The sequence below is a fragment of the Carcharodon carcharias genome, chromosome 7 (genome assembly GCF_017639515.1).
Source record: "Carcharodon carcharias isolate sCarCar2 chromosome 7, sCarCar2.pri, whole genome shotgun sequence".
Taxonomy (NCBI): domain Eukaryota; kingdom Metazoa; phylum Chordata; class Chondrichthyes; order Lamniformes; family Lamnidae; genus Carcharodon; species Carcharodon carcharias.
Window position 1 is genome coordinate 104,426,302 of NC_054473.1, and position 23,386 is coordinate 104,449,687.

Sequence of the window (23,386 nt, forward strand, 5' to 3'; positions counted from 1 at the left end):
AAAGGTGCCGTAGCAATGTTTTTTTTTCAACATTCATTCAGGATCTAATATTTTGCCCCTCATTCGGGGTCGTACGTCGAATAATATACAATTGTCAGCATCCACCCACCAATAACGAAAATGCATTCCTCAATATATTTTCTGGTGCTCTATCATGCGAACGTCTTATTGCCTCCCTGCAGTTGCAGTGTGGTATTATGCTCAGTTGCATGGTAAATATATTCTTGGAGTGCCTCTTGCAATATTTGCAGTCACAGACTAAATGCGTACCAAGAAAGTCTCTCTGATACTACATGTTAGGATAGGGATAATAATTTCAGGATGTTCCCGCTCGTATTGCCTGTAATTACAAGATAAACATAAATCGATTTCTTTAGACTGTGGCTTTTTTTAATAATGAAAGAGTAGTAAGAGAAGGTATTGTGCTAGACTGAGATCAAAAACGGGAGGCCGAGGGCATGGCTTAGTTTGCTAATCAATAATTTCCCTCTGCTTTTTCCAAGAAAAAAAAATGCTGTCAAGGTCACAGTGAAAGAAGAGGCACTTTCGGCATTAAAAACACACCAAACGTGACAAGGGTGAGTCATTAGAAGTGTTTGCTGTCCTTAAAGTTCGGATATCACCAGGATTCGATTGGGAAACGTCCGAGAAAGGTAAGGATAGTAGACATGGAAATTGCCAATTCAAGGCCATAATCTTCCAATTTTCATTGCACAAAGGGGTGTTTCCAGTGGAAAGTAGATTTATAATTGTTTGACCCTTCATCCAAAAATAGTGCCGCTAACAAAAGCATTGTCAGTTTATGCACTGCATCGGAAAGGGTTTAGAAACGACCGAGTGAATTTCTTCTGTTTCAAAAGGAAGTTGAACATCTGACGGGAAAATGGACGGTTGGGGGTGGGGTGGGGGTGGGAGGGGAGGGGTAGTTGGGACTGGCTAGTTGGTTTTGCAGAAAACCAGCACGAACTGGAAAAATATAATTAATTATTTCCTTACTGCGATAATCTCCACTGTTCGATTACATCAATTTGGCTATTTCGAGGGATGGCTTAAAGAAGAAAAAATAGGACATGGTTTGGTCTGTGATTCCACATCGGATTCTCGAAAAACACTTTCGGACAATAGGTGTGTTAAGAAGGTGTATCATTTACGAGGGAGGTGGTGGTGTGGCTACGAAGCTGTCACCATGATACAAAGCAAAACGTTGCGTTAGATGGATATATTATATATATCTCCATATATGTAGGTGGGAGCTGGTAGTGGGTTCAGCAATAATTTTATTTTGTTGTTTTCTTAACGGAGCTTGAGATGACTAATATGGATAGACGGCATGTTATAAACAACACGACTTTGACAAGTCAAGCTGAGTTGATGGACCTTGGTGTCGATGTTCACAATTTCTAAATGTAGTCCGGGAATTGGGATCAGGAAAAGTGTCAATCCTGCTCCCAGACAACAGAAAATCACTGAATAAGAAAGGTCATCGTAGCCTGCGAGATTAATTTTGCGTATATATACGTAATTTGCAAAATATATGCAACGTTAGTAGATAATAAAAAAAGCCAAATAAATTCCAAATGCTTCTTTTTCCTTTTGGGCCACGTGTTGTATACATAGTTAACGTACTTAAATATTGCCAATGAGGATTCTGGGTTAGATAGAAAGTAAACACAGGGATACATTCCTGCGAAGATTCTGTGTCAGATACAAAGCAACAGCAGTAAAATAAAAATCCTATGAGGGTCTAGTGGCAGACACAATGAAAACAGGGGAATATTCTCTGCGATCACTCACAATTGAACTGCCAGTCCCAATTATTGTTGCGCCAACCAGTTGAGTCTGAGGAAGCTTCCTGAGACAGCAAAGTACTACAGGCGCTGGAAATCTGAAATACGTTTATTTTAAAAAAAACGATGGAAATACGCGCAAGTTCTGACTGTATCTTCAAAGAAAGACACATTTAGCGTATTAGCCCTATGGCCTTTTGTCAGGTTTAATTATTACATTTGCTCGTGTTGTTCTATTTGTTTTGTTAGTATGTTAGAAAAAGCACATGAAATATATCACAGGTTCAGAACAAAATACCCATCAGCTTTAAGTTGGACATCCACGAGGTGCTGGGGAGAATATGTAGAATTATAACTGTACTCAACTAGAATCTCTAAACTCATGGCCAGGCAGATCGCCCATGCCGCCTTTATCGTCATGCCTGGGGATCAATCTCGTTCAATGGGGAATGCAGGAATTCAGCAATAAGTATAACTAAACATCATGTGCCAACCTGGTGAAAACACAGCACAAAACAACATGCATACTAAACAGCAGAGGGAACATGTGATGAACAAAGCTCACCAAACTCACAATTAATTAATCAGGTCAAATTATGCAGCCTTGTCACCACCACGCAATAATTGTTGTGGAGAAATTGAAAGTCGACTCCAACAACATCCCCACCCTCAACAGCCTGCGCACTAATACTCAGTTTGGGGTCCATCACGATGACTCGACTCCAGAAGCCATTACAGCATTGGTCCAACATGGAATAATAGCTCAATTACAAATGTGAGACCAGGGAGGCTGTCACTGAAATCAAGGAAGAATTCCATCCAGTATGGTATCAAGGAGCCCTGCCTAAATTGAAGTTAATGAGAATAAGTGGGATGTGGGGGGGGGGGGGGGGGGGGGGGGGGGGCGGTGACCTTCATGGTTGCATTCATCCCTCACGCAAAGGCCGGTGGTTGTGTTTATTGGAGGCCAATGCTTTCAGCTGAAACACATAACTACAAGAGGTTTTTAGCCTAGACCAAAACATCTTTAACTTATTCATGCATGGCCTTCTCTCCATAATTTTGTCAGAAGGAGGATGTTCGTTGATGATTTTATATAATTCACAACCATTAGTGACTCTTAGGTCACTAATCAGTCAAAGGCCGCATGCTGAAATGAAACTGGACAGCATTCAGAGTCCGGACATTAGGGGCACATAATATTCGCACCACAGAAGCACCAGCTCCATAAGAACGAATCTAGTTATCTCCCCATAACATTCAACAGCATTACCTTTGATGAAGCCGCAACCATCAACATCCTGGGAGTTGCTTTTGACCAGGAGGACATCGCCAGCCATATACATATTGTAGCAACAAAATAAGTTAGGCGCCAGGAATTCTGCGGCGATTAGCACACCCCCGGGCTCCACAAAACATGTTCACCATTTAAAAGACATAGGCCAGTATTCCATCACACTGGACATGCCTATTGAGGACACGTCCTTAAGACGGCTTATGCAGACTTACTGACCAAATTGAAAAATCTTCCCTTTCTTAAGATGATATTAAATATATAAGATATCCCGCCCTCACAAAAAGTGCAGCTCGTGATGAGATATTCTCCACCTGCCAGGATGAGCTTAGCTCCAAAAACAGTGAAGAAGCTCGACTTTGTCTAAAACTTTCAACATTAACTCTTTCCACCACCGACACGCAATGAAAAGCAGCGTGTACTATCCATATGATACATTGACGCAACTCGCCAAACCTCTTTCGAAAAGACCTTCAAAATCTGTAATTCGAACACCTCGGAAGGCAAGGGAAGCATACGCAAAGGAAACATTGACACATACAAGTGCCCCTCCAGCCCAAACGCAACTATAACGTGCACCTATAAAGCCGTTTCTTCGTTTTCCTCGATGAATATACTGTAACTCCCTTTCGAGCAGCACTATGGGCTTATATACACCACTGGACTGAGCAGTTCAATAATACGGCTCAACCAATTCCTTTTCAAGGGAAATGAAGAATAGACATATCCAAACCAGCCAGCGGAGCTCACGATCCAAAAAAGAATAATATAAATAAACAGAACATAAAATTATTAAAGTGGAATTGAATGCTCTGATGGGGAAATTGCCACCTATCCGGCTGAAATTGCGCGAAATTATTTCAAGACAAGACTAGAATCAGGAAAAAAATATGGTTCACTGCCTCTGGCCCCTGATCAATTATAAAAGCCTTCGTATGGAACTAATTGCCATCTGTGAAAATTGTCTTTACGTTTGGTGACTTCAGTAACGCCGAGTATTTCTGTTGCGATAGCAGGATTGTACTTACTCAATTTACAGTCAGAGTCATTGCTGGAAATAGCGCCATTTCGCGTGTAAAACAAATGTGATTCAACTAAGTGGGTCCCTCGGGCAATACCAAGGGGAATTATGAGTCCCTGAAGATAATATATTCCAGGGGTCGGCTAAAGGCCAGAATGGAGAAAAAAAAAGTTATCAAACCTGCAGATCTCAGCTTCTATTTATAGCTGCATCATTAACAGAGCAGCAACAACTGATCTTCGAACCTTATGCGGGCTAAGAGTCCAATATCCAATCACGAAACAAAAGGCAAGTTTCAACTTACAGGGTGTTATCGGTTATTTCAACTAAATTACCATCTACATCTATATGTTTGTGGGTGGGATAGATTACAGATTTAATATAATATTTAGAAAGGGAAGATTTTTCAATTTAGCCTAAAACCTGAAAGTTGTTTACGTCTGCCACATGGGCAAAGAACCTTAAGGATTCATTTGTATCTGCAAGTATTTGCAACTGCTTTTAAAGACCAGGTCTTCACACGCCGTCCTTAAGGAGGTGTTCGGAATAGTATATCAAGTTTTAAGCTCAAATGGACGGCCATGCTCAAAAAACCAAACCAATCTGTGAGCAAATCTACCCGGCCAGAACATATCGTTGGACATGAGCAATAGGTTGTACAAGGAATTATGTAACTGTAAGTTGCATCAGTGTTGTGCGGTGGCTGATAGAACTAGCGACAAAAATTAACATACTTTTCTAAGCATATCACAATACAACATAATTAATATAATTGATTCAGCCTACCCAAAGTGGAGAAGGTGTAGCTGACATTGGCTGGCATCCAAAGAGAGATGTGAGACACCTGGCAGCGTGTAAACCGTCTCGCTCTCCACAGGCTCTGTCTCAGTTAGATAGCTTGAAACCTCATACAGTCCTGTCGTGTTCTGCTGCTTGATTTGTTCCATCGCCTCTCTAACTTCTGATCCATTGTTATACAAAGTGATGTTCATATGCTCCAGGAAAAACACAGACGTTATACACACAAGAGTCAGAGGAACTGATGAGCGGCCCTCCGACCGTTTGATGACTATCTGGAGAAGTGTCGGAGGGACTACAAAAAAAAGTGTTAGTTTTTAGTTTGGGCTGAGGTAGGAGCACCTGAAGCAAATTCTATCACTGGGAAACCGGGAAAAACATCATAAAACCGCACTGAACGTCCAGACACTAATTACGTTTTTTCTTTAGTGTCATTATGGCCTCATCCATCTAGAGACGCCTCCTGAGACCGCAATAAGCTAACACCCACAACATTGTAACTGGATATTATAAAATGAGTCAAACTCACATTCAAAGAAGTTAAACGATTTTAATGTAAGTTCGATGGATGCTCAATGTGATGTCTGTGTAAATAATTTGCCCTGGCTGTTCAACAGCCAGATGTAGATAAAAGCCCTCGATTAAACTCCTGATTAATCTGCTTGTTAATAGTGAGATTTAGATTCTGGGCAAAACATTCCCAAGTATCAGCGGGACAGAACAATGACTGCACTCTCCAGTAATTAGCTGATTGTGTGCGTTTTTTTAAATAGAACAACTTATGAAATTTCAGTTGAAGGATTAGAGTCCTGCATGTTCTTTCTTTATAGGTTACATTCATATTTTAGAGTTATCGTAATTCAAGTTAATGCTTTGTTTTTCCTTTGAAACTGGCACTTAGGTAAAGGTGAACTATCATTTCGCAACATGTAGAAAAGTGAGACCATGTAAGGTAAAGGTTACAAATGATCTACCTTGCAAAGTAAGACCGGCTGCATATACAAATGCACATTGTTTTCATTTTAACGCATGGCACGCAACGACTGAGGCATATCTCGGTTTTTAAGCAAAGCAAACATACATGGAGGTCAATCGTATTTGGATTGTCAAAGCCTATTTGCCGTTTTGAGTGCTTGGTTTATTTAGTACATTTTATAGTAAAAATTCCAATTTATATATAAGTTTTATAACGCAAAACTATTGGAATGTATTTTTCATAATTTTTGGCTAGGCTTTTTCCCAACGTTTAGCTTTTTATATATTATATTTTATTCAATTTACTTCTTGAAGCTCTGAATGATAGATGAAAATATAAGTTCAGACGAACAATAATCGTTATTGACAGAATTTCTCAAATAAATGGCTAAAAATTATGCAGAAACAATAGCTAATGAATAACGTATTTCGAAACTGTTCATGACAAATATTGAGTTGGAAATATGTGTTCAAGATAAATCATTGTGAATGAGGGGAAACACTCTTTCCTGGCTGGAGTTATACTTTATACAATGGATAATAATTGTGCTGTTGCATGTCAATCATCCAAGCGCTGGCACATCTCTCCAAATTTCCACTCTACTCTGGATTAGGTACAGCCACATTCAGCTGTTTCATCAGTGAACATCCTTCCATCCAAAGTCAGCTTTTGTCTTTGGTTCAGTTCCATTCAAAATTCGCGTTTTCAGACAAACGATAAGCAACATTCATGCGACAAGGGTGTCAAGTATTTACCATCTCGAGTAAGAGCCTATCCTTCTACATGTGACAGGCAATGTCTTTACAATCAACAACATGGAGTTCAGAATTAAGAGTATAAACAGAATGGCCTGTTAATACGGCAAATTGGGTAGCACACAAATAAGGATTCTGGCACGGTTGACTCACCATTCAACTCTCTGAATAGTTTGCGCCACCTACACCGTGCAGTTCAGGAAAGTGAGAGAATTGTCTCCACTTACCTGGGTGATTTCAGCTGTATCAACTTTCAGCAAGAGATCAAACACCCAAGGTGAGGAATTCTGATTGTTTGGTACCCCTTCCACAGCTCTAAACACTAAAGCTGTCCGCCAACGGTGCTGATGTTTCGAGTGCCTGGGAATACGCATCCGTTGATGCAATAATTCACACATCATCCAGATTTAGGTAGATATCGCAATTCGTCTTGTCGTGGTTGGGTCAATGTCCAAGAGCTAACTGCTTAATGGCATTGTGGCATTATTTTCAAAGCACGAGATACAAAGTATCGTGAAGGCGACTTACAACCACTTCTAAACAGCAAACAGATGGGAAATAAACGCTGCAAATGTAATTAACGCTCATTATTACTGAATGAATCAATGAAGCCGGCTTTCCTAAAGCAAAAATCAAATAATGGCCCTAAAATTGTGCACAGTACGTGTTACTCAAGGGGGTGAACTATGATTATGCCTCTCGCTGACACTCACCATATACAACCAGTTTAGTGCTGGTTCCGTTTACAACAACTGGATACGTCACCCTGCAGCTATAGAGCCCGGCATCCTCATATCTCACGTCCTCTAATTTTAAGGCAGCTCCACCTTGATTTAGGTAATAAAGCCGGATTCTACTGTCCAGATTTCCTCCAAAAACCTTTCCCTCCTGTCTCTCCACCAATGCACTTTCGCTGGTCTCCTGTCTGAAAGGATGGGATACGTGCAGTAAAGAGTAACTGTGTCGCCTTCCCTCACTGCGGACTCGGCAGCTTCTGTCCCGGTCGATGAAGGTTCACGAGCGTCTGTCAAAAAAAAAATAAACTCAACGTTACTGAAACAAACATCAGATTTAGCAGCCTAGCTGACAAAAATTGAGAGAGAGAAAAGAAACTCAAATACACACCGGAAAAGGAGCGGACAGTAATGCAAAAACTAACAAAGAACTTTATATCCATCAATCACGGTAATGAAAGAACGTTCATTCTTAAAAAAAGAGGGCTACAGAGTAAATTTACCTGTGCAACTTAATGGCAGAACGATCATGCAGTGAAGCAAGGCTCTGAACATCTTTAGTAGCTGAATTGAAGTGATCATTTTCATTAAAATGTGTCTTGAATAAAGAATAAGAACTGAATTACACGAGGATATCTGATTTCATGTGGGCGTTACAGTACGTGTGTTTTCCTGATACTTGAGATCTCTATCTACCAATTGACTATTAACTAAAACTTGCACTATCGTCATTCAAGATTGCCGGTGAAGATATTAACCCTGAAGGACATCCTGTTTGTATTTGCATCTCTGCTGCAGTTACACAGAAAGGATTTTGTAAATTGTTGCATGGAGTTTCCGGCAGGGATTTCTTTGCAGACATGCGTCAATAATAAGAGTGCATTCAAGCCATGTATTACCTGCGCCAGATTCTCTGTCTGTATGAAACTAGGGTAGTTTACTTTCGACTTTCCAAATTGTACCTTCAACTGCAAGGACACCAGCCGATTGAGTGATCATTCAGCTTTGCAATGTTTGGGCACCGCGATCATAGAATGACAATGATCTTTGCTCGCAAATCAGACATTCCTGACCACAAGAGATATTTGGGTAATTCATCACAGCAGACTATAGACCCCTGAAGTCTTGGTTCCAGATCTTGGGCTGTAGAAGTTCCACCTTGGAACATGCTTCTTCTCCTCGAACTGGCCCCAGTAACCAACAAATCTGAAGCCGCCTGTTCTGCACTATGTTTCAAACCATGGATAGGTCCTCCCTATTTTCCTATTTCTACGTTTGATGCTAACTGCCACTGTGAACTGTCCAGATTACCATCACCAATGCCTTATATTTTACCTTCTCCCAAGATCATGAAAATCTTGCAATTAAGGCATCGATACATGCCCTGTCTGTGATATTGTATTCGACATGGCCTCTCTATGAAAGCTCTTAATGATAACGAAGAAATATCTTATATGTCCACTTGGTTTATTCATTGATGGCATGTAGATGTCGCCACCTGGGCCAACGTTTATTTACCACTCGTATTGCCTTTGAGAAGCTGGTGGTGAGCTGCTTCCTTGAGACACCACAGTCCGTGTGATGTCGGAACACCCACAGTGTGGTTAGGGAAGGAGTTCCAGGATCTTGACGCCACGACAGTGAAGGAACGGCAACATATTTCTAAGTCAGGATGTCGACTGGCTTGGAACGGAACTTATAGGTCGTGTTGTTAACTTCTGCTGCGGCGTTTGCCCTTCTAAGTGCTAGTAGAATTAGGTTTGGAATGTGCTCTCTAAGGTTTCTTGTTGAGTTCCTGCAGGGCCTCTTGTAGATGGTGCACAATGCTGCCATCGTGTGTCGGTGGTGGTGGGAGTGAGTGTTTGTGGATGAGGTGCAAATCAAGCAGGCTGAGTGATGTTGAGCATCTTGAGTGTCCTGGGAGCCGCAGTCATTCAGGCAAGTGGATGGTATTCCATCACATTTCTGACATGTGCCATGTAGAAGGTGGATAGACTTTGGGGAGTCATAAGGTCAGTTTTTCGATGCAGAACTCCTGGCATCTGAACAATATTTATCTGACCCGTCCAGTTCAGCTCCTAGCAATGGTAGCCCCCAGAATGTTGATGGCGTTCGGATGTTTAACGATGGCAACGACCTTGAATGTCAAGGGGCGATGGTTAGGTTTTCTGTTGTAGTCATTACATAGCATAAATGGTACTTGCCACTTGGCAGACAAAGCCTGGATGCTTTCTAGGTCTTTCTTCATTTGGAATGTTTCAGTAGCTGAGGAACCACGAAGATAAGTGAACATTGGACAATCATCAGCGAGAAACCCTGCTTCTGACCTTATGATGTTGGGAAGGTCATCAAAGAAGCCGCTGAAGATGGCTGGGCCTAGGATATTACCCTGAGGAGCTCCTGCAGTGATATTCTGGAGCTGAGATGATTGACTATTAACAATCACTCTTCTTCTAGCTATAGGTCCAACCAGTGGAGATCTTTCCCACTGACTCGAGTTTTGAAAGGGCTCTTTGATGATACACTTGGTAAAATGCAGCCAAGGACAAGCACTTCCAACTCAGCACTGCCGCTTAGCTCTTTCGTAGATGCTGGACCGAGGGCTGTGATTAAATAAAGAGTTGACATGCCCTGCTGGAACCCAAACTGAGCGTTGATGAGCCATGTATTGTTTGAATGTCATCCCCTTCCATCACTTCACTGATGACCGAGAGCAGACTGATGGAGCAGTAGTTTACTGGGTTGGATTTGTCCTGCTTTCTGTGTACAGGACATACCTTGGAAGCTTCATAAATTGCTGGGTAAATGCCAGTGTTCTAGCTGCATTGGAAAAAGCTTAGGTAGGGGCATGGCAAGTTGTGGAGCACAGAACTTCAGCACTATTACCAGCATCTGCGTGGTGGGATTTGAACCCAGGTCCCGGACCATTAACCCAGAATTCTGGACTACTAGTCCAGTGACAATACCACGATGCCACAGCTTCCCTATTCAGCCAGTCACTGCTTAAACCCCACCCCCCCCACCCCCCACACACCCTTGACTCCCTTTTCTATGAAAAATATGTCTAACACTACCTTGAATAAATTCAATGGCACAGAGACCACTGCTTCTGAAGAATAGAATTTCACATCTTATGGCTGTTTGAGAGGAATAAAAATTCCTCACCTCAATTTCAAACGGTAGACTTCTTGTTCCTAAATGGTGACCCATGGTCCTTGTCCCTCTCACAAGTTGAAACATTCTCCCTGTGTCTACAATATAAAATACGCTCATGATCTGATATGTTTCAGCATGATCACTTTGCATTATTCTAAACTCCAACGGGTATATGTTCAAACTTTCTTCATAATATAAGAACGTCAGACCAGGAATGAGTAGTGTGAACCTTCTCTGTGCACAGTATTCCAGATGTGGTCTCTCCAACGCCCTGTTCAGATGCAGCAAATCTTTGGTAGAATTATATTCTATTTGTCTGCACTAAATTGCAGCATTCTATTTGCCTCCCTACTGAACTGTTGTACTCACATACTAACTTTATGTTTTTTTTTGTTCATTCAGGGGACACAGGCTTCGCTGGTTGGGCCAGCATTTAATGCCCATCACTACTTTCCATTGAGAAGGTGGTGGTGAGCTGCCATCTTGAACCGCTGCAGTTCATGTGGCGTTGGCACACCCACAGTGCCCTTTGCAAAGGAGTTCCAGGGTTTTGACCCAGTGACAGTGAAGGAGCGTGGATAAAATTTCAAGTGAGGGCAATGTGCGACCTGGAGGGGAACGTGCAAGTAGTGGTGTTCGGGTGCAACGGTTGCCCTTGTCCACCTAGGTGCGACAAGTCACAATTTCAGAAGATGCTGTGGAAGGACACTCGATGAACTGCAGCGTCTTGTAGATGGTACAAAGTGCTTCCACTGTATTTCGATGGTGGGTGAGTGAATGGTGTGCCTTTCAGGCGAGCTGCCTAACCTAGATGGTGTCCAACTTCTTGAATGTAGCTCCAAATGCACTTTTCTAATCAGGGGGAGAATTTTCCATCATGCTCCTGACTTCTGCCTTCAATAAGGTGGGTTTGGGGAGTCAGGAGTTGAGCTCCTCGCCTTAGATCTCCGAACTTCTGAACTGCTCCTGTAGCTACAGTTTGTATATAGAAGGTCCAGTTTAGCTTCTGGTCCATGGTAATTCCCAGGGTGCTAAGAGCAGGTGATTCAATTTCCCTTGTCCTTCTAGATGGTATCGGTCGTGGGTTGTGAAATTTCTGTTTAAGGAGCTTTGGTGACTTTGTGCAGTGCATCTTGAAGATTTTGGAAACTGTTGCCGCTGTGCTTCAATGGTGGAAGGATTGAATGTTTGTTGACGTAGTGCCAATCAAGTGGACTGTTTCGTCCTCTCAAACTTCCACAGTCTTGTCGGGGTTGCACCCATCCAGGCTGGGCCATTGAATTTATTCAAGGCAGAGTTCGACAGATGTTTTATAGAAATTGGAGTTAAGGATTGGGAAGGGCAATGTGGGGATCATGAGGGCATAAGGCCGGCAGTGTGATTCATGTACCACACCACCGAGGACTGGCTACACCATCAAGCTCTGCATATTTTATGCATTTGAATTATACACTGTTTTTCGATATTTATTACCAAATTGGGTATGTTCACATTTTCCCCAGCTGCTATTTTCTTCCCACTCACATCACCTGCCTTTATCCCTTTGCATGCTGTCTACCTCCTCTTAACAGGCTTCATTCCCATATATCATGGTGCCATCTGTAAATTTAGTTCCATACAATCGACTCCTTCATCCAAATCATTGATGTAGATTGCAAATAAGTGAGGGCCCAGCAATAATTCGCGTGGCAGTTTACTTGTTATGGCTTGGCAATCAGAAAAACACCTATTTATCCATCCCTCCCGCTTCCTCTTAGGTAGCTAATCTTTTACCCATGCTAATATGTGACTCTCTACACTGTATAACCTCATCCTCTGTGAGGTGAACCTTTGGAGCAGTGGCATTCATCCCGATATGTCTGAAGAGCTTGAGGTTGTGCCTTTGAGTATGTATTGCTGTGCAGGCAAGGGAATCCAAGGGGACGTATTCTCAGGATTTGTGATTGAAAACCTGGGAGGTGCGCAGTCGTTGAGCCAGTCCGAGTCGGAATGAGATTTATAGGGTATTCTGGGTCAAGGTCTTTCAAACAGAAGAGAACTGATTGGAACCCCTCCTCAGATAGGCAGAATTTTAACGAGATTGTGTACTCACAGTGAACATCGACTCCTGGGGGTGGTTTGCTCATATTGATACCATCTGTCTTGGTCATATGAGCAATTTAATGTGCAGTGTGGTTCTTACGTCCACAGTTTGCTTGGCATTTCATATTTCGGACTTTGGCAATTAAAGTTTTTTTCAAAAACCGTGGAGTCTTGTAGCAGTAATCTCGAATGAAATGGCTTGGATCTCAATCTTTGTCAACTTTAATAAAAAGAAGTTGCTGGTCCCTAACTGAATTGTACCAAAACCTGGCGATCTGGTGCAATACCATAACAATGGCATGAAATGGGGAAAGTCCGCGAATATGAATTTAGTTTTTCAGGATCCGATACGTTGGTCAGAACGCATTATTGCTTAGCCATTAAACAGGCCTCATTTTATCAGAGTTTTATTTTGTCGGTGAGATTATAGCACCAGAAATGTGAGTTTATGTAAGTTCATTAATATCCAAGATTTCTGCATGAAGTCATCACCAGCGCATCCTTAAGTGGAGTGAAGAAGCACACACAACTTTCTGGGTTTCCACAATTAAGTGCGAATGTGCAGGCAGCAGTAGATCCTGTAGGTTTCAGAGTGAAATGGCACTTGAGGCTCACAATTCCACGAGCATAATCTAGGCTATGATCATCCAGTGTTATTTGAAGATTAAGGGAAAAATGCAAAACCTGCACAAAGATTTGAGATGGAGGTTTGTGACTTCTTCAAAAGAAAACTGTGCAAATCGTTTAATGGGCAAATGTGCAGAAAATCAGTGGCAGGTGTTCAAGAAGTTAACACTGTCCCATTTCAGTTCCCTACCCTAAACGGCAAAAGCATTGTTTCCTATAAAATAAAGTCATGAACGACAAGTTAGTTAAAGGGATGAACATTAACCTAAAAAAAACTTGCACAGTTTTGAAAAGAGCAGCTGCTGGCAACTGGGAGAGATGTATACAATAACAGAAAATTGCAGCAGAAACAACTTATCTGGATCCACTCTGTAACATCCTGTAATAATATCTGTAAGTTTCAATAAGCGCACCGGTCATTCTTCGAAATTCCAGAGAATACAGACCAAATCTGCTCAATCTCTCCTCATATGAGAATCCCGCTATCTCATAGATTAATGTGAGGAACAACCGTTGCATTCTATCTGTGGCAAGTATATCCTTCTTCAATAAGGGGATCCAAACTGTGCACAATACTCCAGTTTAGGCCTCAACAAGGCTCTATATAACAGCAGCAAGACGTCATTACTCCAGCACTCAGATCCCCTCACAATGAAGGGCAATCTAACATTTCCCCTCCTTATTGCTTGCTATACATGCATGTTAGCTTTTTAATAGCTCTTGAACAGGGACATCCAGTCTCTTTAGACAATGTTAGGATGATGAAAGTAGGACTGCTTTGTAAGGAAATAAAATAATTAAATTAGAATCTACAGGCAAGCCAGCGCAAACCAATACATCAAGAGTTAAAGAGTTAAACCAGATGTACCATATACACTCTCGAACTTTGTATACCCCAGGGGTTGCAATCACCAACAAGGTCCTAGGAGTTAGACTGGGGACTTAGGTTGCAAAACAACTACGATTAATTGTGCTTTTCAACAGATAGGAGAATGACAGATGTTCCCAGGAGGGAATGTATCTGTCTGTGTGAAAATAGGGATTACAATGTGTGTACCTGTTACCAGAGATGTCTGTTTAATATTAACCTAAACGTTGGGGAGATTGGAACTTGTAGAATGTTCTTCTACATGACCAATAATGTACAAATATGGTGAAAACTTGTAATTTAGCAGAATGTTATCTCTATCTGCTTGGAGATGGTTTCCTTCCTGCAATTTCTGGAACAAACGACCTGAGACTCCTGTGGTCCATTTGTTAAAGTTACAATAACAGACACCAACACTTCCCAAACTCTCACTATTTAAGAAAGATCCTGCTGTTTTCTTTATTTTTCTGCAAAATGAAAAACTTCGCACTGTCAGATTGAATTCTCCTTGCCAAGTTCCAGCTCATTCACTTAGCCTTTCCAAATCCTCTATTAAATTGTTCATTTAGTTTGAAGAATCGTGCATGCCTTTCTGTTGCTTAAATTCTATGAGGTAGAAACAAGAGAGTAATAAACCAATTAGCCTAATATCAGGAAATTACTAGAATAAATAATTACGATATCGTCACTCAATATATTTATGCTTTTCCAGCTAATCAGGGCAAGACAACATGACTTGAAAGGGTGGATAATGTCTGACGAAGCTGGGCGAATTTGCTGAAGAGGTGAGTAAGCAGTGGGCAGGAAAACTAAAATGGATAATAATTAAATATACTTACTGAAAACATTTATTCCTGCAGGGCAGCAACTGGGGTCAAAACCTGCACATTACCTCGAAAGTAAATCCATTAAGTTAGCTCTGTTACATTCACCTTTTTTATGTTGGACTTTAAGAACAACGCCCAGGCTGAAATAAAGGCAAGATTGTTTTCCGTGTTAGTGTAACAGTTAGATACTTTATGCAGCTATCTTACAGAATGCAATGCCTCCCCATTGACTAAGTTTCAAAGTAGATTAAACAGAAATGGCCAATACTTCACGGTGTTGAAGTCCTGGAATTCCTTCCCGAACAGAATATGGTTATACGTTCAACATGCCGACTGCAGCGGTTGAAGCAGGCAGCTCACCGTCACCTTCTCAAGGGCAATTCTGGACGTGAAATTAATGCTTGCCTTGCCAACGACGCGTACATTCTATGAACGAATAAAACAACCGAAGGCGTAAATCACAGAGAAGTGCCTGACAATAGTTTCAAGGCATCGCACTGGCTGATTCTTTAACTGGGTCTTTTGTTAGTTGCAGTGCACAGGCATAGAGTCGTTCCTCAGGCATTGCAAATGAAGGCAAGAAGGAAATAAAAACAAACCAAAATTAATCTCGCAATAACTTTCCCTACACTCCAGCTGCTAAAGGGTCTAGCTGCCTGACTGTCATTCTTTTTTTTTGCTAATGTAAAAGAGCGATTTTAACTAATTTCTGTTAATTCACAGTGCCTGCAACACCTGTCAAGATTACCCGCCTGTCCTCACCGCCGCTCACACTCCTCTGTACAACAGCTGGCTTCTTTCCGGCTGCGGTTAACATCACTCGGTATGAAAACGGCTTCGAACGGATTTATGGGATAAACTCCACGCTAATGTGGAACGAAGAGGTATTATGTAAAGCTTCCAGCTCCGTCCGCCCTGTGGAGATAGAATTGGTTTATACATGTCAGGTTTCTCTTTGTCTCTGTCGAGGTCCCAGCCAGCGACAGCTACAGCGTTCATTGTTAGGGTAAGGTTAACACATTCAAAATAAACTTGACCTGTGAAAAATATAGGGGCCTGTCAAGCACTTTTTGTTTCCTTAATCTGTACCACAACTTTCTTTTGGGTGAGTTTGTAGAAATTCAGTGCGCTCATTGCAATATCAAAAATATTTTCACAAAGTGCAAGATAATAACTTGTTACTTAAGGTACAGTGGTATGTGATTAGAAGACAAAGAGAGGGTTGAAAATAAAATTGGTTTCATTCTGAACGGAAGAGTATTATCAGTTGTGATAGCATTCTTTTTATTCTTTCAAGGGCTCAGGGAATCGCTCGCAAGGCCAGAACTTTTGCAATATACAATTATCCTTCACAAAGTTGTAGTGAGCCGCCATCTTGAACCACTGCTGTCCATGTGTGGGGACACAGCCAGTGCTGTTATGAAGGGGATTCTAGAATTTTGACGTACTGGCAGTGAAGGAATGGTGGTGCAGCTCGAAGTTGGGATGGCATGTGTTTTGCAGGGGAATTTGCAGGTGATCGTGTTTCTACACAACTTCTGTCCTTACTCTTCAAGGTGGTCGATGTCGAGGGTTTGCACGGTACTGATGAAGGGTCTTTGGTGAGCTTCTGCAGCGCATCTTGTAGATGGTATAGACTGTTGCCACTGTACATCTCTGCTGGAGGTAGTGAATATCTAACGTGTGGACAAGGTGCCAATCAAGCTGGTTGCTTTGTTCTGGATGGTTTCCAGCTTCTTGAGTGTTGGAGCTGCAGTCATCCATGCAAGTGGAGAGTATTCCATTACACATCCGACTTGAACCGTGTAGATTGTGCACAGTCTGTGAACAGTCAGGAGTTGAGTTACTCGCCACCGAATGCCTACACTTGGACATGCTTGTGTTGCCAAAATATGTATCTGTCTCGTCTAGTTCAATTTCTAGTTAATAGTAGCCGCTAGGACGTTGCTAGAGGGGCATTCAGCGATGGAAAAGCCATTAGATTTCAAGGGGAGAAGGTAAAATTCTCTCTTCTTGGAGATGTCCATTGATTGGCACTTGTTTGGCGCCATTAGTATTTTCCAGGCCTCAATCATGCACTTATGTACTCGGACTGTTTCACTTTCTGAGACACACCAATCGTACTGAACATTGCGCAATCATCAGTTATCAGTGCAACTTACGATGGAGGGAAGGTCACTGGTGAAGCAGCGGAAGGTGGTTGGGCCTAGGACACTACCCTGAGGAACTGCTGCAGCAATGTCCAGAGACTGAGAGCATTGAGCTCCAACGGCCAAAAACAGCTTCCATAGTTCTAGATCTGACAAGAGACATTGGAGACCTTACCTGCCTCCCATTGATCCAGTTTTGCTAGGGCTCCTTGATGGCCCATTCAGCCAAACACTGCCTTGACTTTTAGGGCACTCACTTTCACCTCACCTCTTGAGTTCAGCTTATTTGTCCATGTTTGGACAAAGACGATAATGAGCTCAACAACTGAATGGTCTCGGCAGAACCCAAAGTAGGCGGTTATTCCTGAGTAAGTGCCACTTGTTTGCAGATTCAGTGACACTTCTAATAACTTTGCTGAAGATTGAGGGCAAATTCATGGGGCAGTGATTGCTGGGTTCGCTCTATTCTCCTTTTTTGTTGTCAGGGCGTACCTGGGGAAGCATCCACATTGTTAGGCAGATCCCAGTGTTGTAGCTGTACTGGATCAGCTTGGGTAAGCGAGCAAGTGGTTCTACAGCACAAGTCTTCCTTACTATTACAGGAATGTTTTCAGGGTCCATTGGTTTTGTAGTGCCCAATGTCTTCAACTGTTTCTTGATAACACGTGGAGTGAATCGATTTGGCTGATGACTGGCATCTGTGATATCTGAAAATACAACTCCATTGCTAATATCGACACTTGAGTACCATCAATGAATGCCGTCTTGCACTCTTGAACAATTACCCTTGACCACTACTCTCTATTGGAGCCCTTTGACATTTTTGCATGCAACGTGCAGTTGTCCCTTCAATCGCATGGAATTTTTGTTACACAACATCCAAACATGTGGTCCTTTTCTCTGAAGCCCTTTGAATATCAATATATAGAAAAACAACCACAGTGCTTATAGACCTTTCTCAATTAATTTTCCAAAAAACTTAGTCAAGTAAGTCAAACCCGATTTGTCTTTAACAATCTGTACTCTCTTTCATTCAGCAGCCCCTTTTTTTTTTCAAATGCCAAATAATTTTGTCCTCATTTATTGTATTTAAATATCGCTGTACTCCATTAGCTCACTGGCCAGTAGTACTGCATTTACACATCGCCACATATTAAATAGATATATAACAGTTGCATTCCTCTAATCATTTTACACCAATCCGTAGACTTCCCACAATGATATCTCTGAAAACAGGAGACGGATCACGTCCTGTTTGATGCAATTGATGCCATTCCCTAGAACTCATTGTTCATCACCTTCGAGTAAAATCCCCATAATCTATATTCGATGGCTTGAACTGGGTTTCTTTATCATCCAGTCTAAATGTTTGTTCTTTCTGACACACTGTTACAGGGAGAGGGACAGACAGAAACTCCCAAATATAGTTAATCCTAAACGCATGCATACACTCAGAAATCATGAATAAAGCTGCATAAGGATTGAGTAAAATGTAACCATTAATCAGAATGAAAGTTGACATTCTTACAGATACCTTAAGTGTTTTACACTGTTGTGTACTTTAGCCGTTGAATCCTGCTACAATATGATCCCAGAGTAAGAGAGAGAGAGAATGTAATTAGCTTAATATATCCGTGAGAGACGATGGCTGCAACGTGCCGATTCTGCCTGACATCTGACGTTGCTTAATTATTTAGCGGCTTTCCCTTTGTTGATGCTAACATTCGACTTTCTCTACCCCTTTCGCTATCGGTTCGGGTAATTTGCCCTCTATGTTTCGATGTGCTGCGGGGGTGCTAATAATTCTGCTGCTGATAATTCTTGTCAAGCCTCAGAAAATGTGCATAACTGAAGGTAAGGCGAGAGAATTGTTTTTTATGGTCTAATAACTGTTCAACCCTGCTTATAAGCCTTGGTAGGTTCTAGATTTCCAGGGCAGTGCCGATTGCACTGAGAGCTACTGTTCACCTGGAAACCAGGGATCTGATGAGAACGGACTTACAAAGCAACACAATCTTTCGATCGTTTTCACTATGCGTGTGCAATGACCCTGCCGGCGTTTCATTTTTTTAGGGCATCAGGGCATCGTGTGAAGTCTCTAACTTAAAACCCGCCAATTTTCGGTTATAAAGGGACGGACAAAACCGTGCGTAGTAATCGTGAACAAAGCAGTGGAAATATAACATGTCACAGATGTTTAGCTATAACATGAACATCTTTTCATTCAACAGCAGGAAGGGATGTGACGTCCCTACTCATGATAAGTCTGATCAGTTCGTTTGTATGTGTGATAACCTTTGCTGGACATGTGACCACATCGAGTTTTGATGAAATTGTATATTGATGCAACATTTGTTTTCTAATAGGCACAGAGATTGTGGATACTATACGCGGCCAGTTCGAGCAGCAGGTCTATTTCATGCTGATGTATCATGATCCTCGTTTTATCAGTAAAGCTTTGACAACAGCTTCTACCGCCAAGTCCGTCTGTCGCCTGTGCCGTTCTCTGAACCGATCAGGCGATCAGTCAGCCATAAGACCAGCAATACATGCATTTCACTAGCCCTCGTAGACAGTTGAGGATTTGCTCTGCGTAAATGAGGATTTGGAAGTTGTTCAATCGCGTGAAGCGGCAGAACTTAGCTCAAAGAACAGAAAATACGGGAAATACTAACTAGGTCAGGCAGCTTTTGTAAAGGGAAACGTAGTTAACGTTTCATATCGATATCCATTCATGACCTAGTTCAATTGTTTTATCAACGACATCGTCGTCCATTAACATTTTGGAGAGTGAGGTTGAGAGGGAGGGGCCGTGAGTTTTTACTGGAAGTTGCCCCTGCCATTACCTATCCCCAGCCCCAATCCTTCCTGTGCCCAGAGCCACAGAGGCCAAATGCTTGCTGCTGAATTCAGCAAACCCTGATCTTGGTGTTGCGTTAAATGATCAGTTGCACAGTCGCATGCCGTGGGGAAATTGATTTCGAAAATATATTTAGGTAATTAGCATGTGCTTTGGGAATTAGTTGTTTCTGTTTCCTTGCATGACTATTACTACAAAAATCGCGTTCATGATTTATTTGATTTAGAATATTGCCTTTAGTTTTAGGAATTAATGCTTTAGCTGTAGATAAATGCACACACCTGGTTGGAAAATGAGACAAGCAACTCTGATGTAAATGCAGCTCAAAAACTTTGCTTTATTACATTTTAACGGTAGTTTGCATTAATATTGCAAGCGCAGAGTTGATAGTGAAACACTCGAACAATTAATTATCCAGCGCTAAGCTTGTAGTAAAAGAAAGAGTCATACAACTAAATTAGAAATACAAATTATTCATATGGGTTATCAAGAGAAGCGTGGAAAGTAACATCATTAATTTACATTTATTCATGAGAACACCCCTGTGTAAGCAACGTGGTCATGGAGGGGATCTTTTTTGCTGTTGTTTGTTTGAAATAGTTGTTTGCGTTGCTGAGAGAAGCGAGCAATTCACTTTGGGGAACAGAAAGGGGCTGATGTGGCTTTGATCTCCGTGCAGCTCACTGAACTGAGATACGAAAGAAAATAAATGTTAATCAGTTAGGTCTGCCCTTCAATCTGAGGAAATACCAACATAATCGTTAACTGTGTGGAATACAGGTGGGCCTGTATCTCAGATTGGATTTTGTGAAGTGCAAATGCAGCTGGAAAATTTCTTGTAGGATGCAGCTCATGAGTTAAATCTACTCTGCCCCTTGTAGAGCCTTGTGGCAGAAAGTAGTCAGTAGAGTTAGCTTGGGAAACTGTGAGAACGCAGTTGGGCATCTGACGGCAGCCGGAACAAGAAGCTGGGACACCAATAGTCGCGAGGTCTGTATTAGAAAAGTGGAGAGTTCCATAGCCAAAATGCTAATGGAAGGACCCCGGTAGAATATTGCTCTGGAGGATAGCTTGAATACCAGAGAGATTGAAAGTGAATTCCCGGGGGCTGTGACATAACGTTCGGATGCTTCCGAAAGAAGTAAATTTGTTGCAACATATTAAGGAATTCAAAGGGTGCGGTTAGGTAAAAAGTAGGACTGAGCTCATAGCATAAGTAATGATAACTTATGGTGTTAAATTACTAATGTTAACATTGTTTCGTTCTTTATGATATTACATTGTTTGGTTATTTTTTGTTTTTTTAAAAACTTGCTGTCTTGTGCCATGACACTGTGGGTTAATTTCTGCGTGTTCGCATATCTGCTTTAAAAATTAACAGCCCCTTGCAGGATTGTGACACTATTACCGCACGGGCAATGTTATTGAATCCTATGAACGTCTGTCTTATGTTTGATGACTTGATATTCATCTCTGTTGCTACACGGCCCCTCCTCAGAACAAGCATGAAGGAGAGGCAGACATTCTAGCTTACACTGCTGTGAAATTCTGTGAACAGAAGAAAAATGGGAAATGCAGACATCAGTAAGAGCAGACCGTCTATGCTCAGGTAAGACTGAGAAACATAACAGCCCATTCCAAATTGGATGACTAGTGCTTGACCTCAGTGATGTACATTGACAATCTGTAACTATAATTTGAGTAACAGGTGCTACTGACATTTCATTGTTGCTTCCACAGATCAAGCAAGGGGTGGGATTTAAACTGACATACGTGGCTTTGGATTTTGCCACTTCCTGGAAAAGGGAAAGAAGGAAACAGAAGGAAAGAGGAACAGACTATACAGAGATAAAGATAAATGAGGCAAACAGAAAACAGGGGATTGTATGACAAACTTAAAAGTTCCACGATTATTTCAGTTAAATGCAGGCTGGCTGTCCCGCTGTAAGAATATTACGTCTATCTGGACATAGTATGGATATTAAAAGCTGCATTGTTATTTATCAAGAAGGGAAGAAAGAGCAGAGGATATAAGGACAGCAAAACGCTGACACATCGAACCAGGCCTTTTCTTCCAATCTTCAAACCCTGCAAAATCAAGGCATCTGTATTTCGCAGCCAGTTTTGCATCGCCTTCCTGAGATAAATTAACTCTAAGGAACCGCAATGAAATTGAAATTTTCCAGGTACAATGGTTTAATTTCAATCGTGCAACACTGAGCAATTGATTTATTCATCTGCTTCTGGACAATTGTTCCATTCTGCCCATTTCAGCCTCGGTGACAGCACACTCTTGTTCCTTTGTCTGCGGCTGTTGTATACATTTCAGGCTCATTTAATGTGGTTATCTTTAAGAAATGTTGTATACGATGAAAAACTCAATATAAACATTAATGAAGAGGGCTGTATTTCTACAGCTGGTCTTAGTCCACCCCCCCAAAAAAAAAACACGCTGCTTCCAATAACAGATTCATTCAAACTAATTGGTGACTCCGATCTGGCATTTGATCTTCCGCAAATTAATGCACCTTACATATTCCAGGAATAGTTGTAAATCAAAGTGGGGAAGGGCATGGGGAACATGGTGAAATAATAATTACTAGGAAGTGGTATTTTGCCAACTGGTGGACCTGCAGGCTGGCAACTCTCCAAATCTCAAAATAGGTGACTAATTAGGTAGTAGATGCGTTTTGCCACTTTTTCAAGATTCACTAGATTCTGGAAAGGCTCCACCAGTCTTGAAATTAGCAAATATAACAGGGTTGAGATTTGTTTCCTCTCTCTCTCAGAGGGTTGTGCAACTTTGGAACTTTCTGCCGCAGAAAGTGGTTGAGGCGGGGCTATTGGCTAATTTAAGCGGAGCTAGACAAGTTCTTCTTAGACAAGGGAATCAAAACTCATTGGGGGTAGTTAGGAATGTGGAATCCGAAACACTAATGGTTCAGCCATGATCATATCGAATGAATTATCAACTATATTGATAGTATCACAAACGACATTGATGGGACTAAAAAGGAAGTTCTTCTTAAATAATTTGAACAGTTATGGGCAAAATTAAAAAGCAGAAACTCGAATGTAAAAATCCCGGGATTACTACCTGAGGCACAGGCAAACTGGTATAAGGTGAGTAAACTCTAGCAGTTAAATGTGTGGCCTAAAGATTAGTGTGGAACTAATGTGTTTCAGTTCATGGGGCATTGATACCAGTATTGGGGTAGAAGGGAACTGTTACGGTGGGCCGGGCTTCACTTGAAATGCGCTGTGACTTGCGTCCTGGTGAACTGAATCAGCAGGACTGTAAAGAAGTCTTTAAAGTAAATGGATTGTACGGGGAGGTGGGGCGGGTTGGGGGGGGGGGCGTTGCTGTCCCTATTGACAGGATATATAGGCTAACAAAGCAAAGGGATATGCCAGCATTGAAAGGCCACTATTTAGACGTTGATACCCAGAA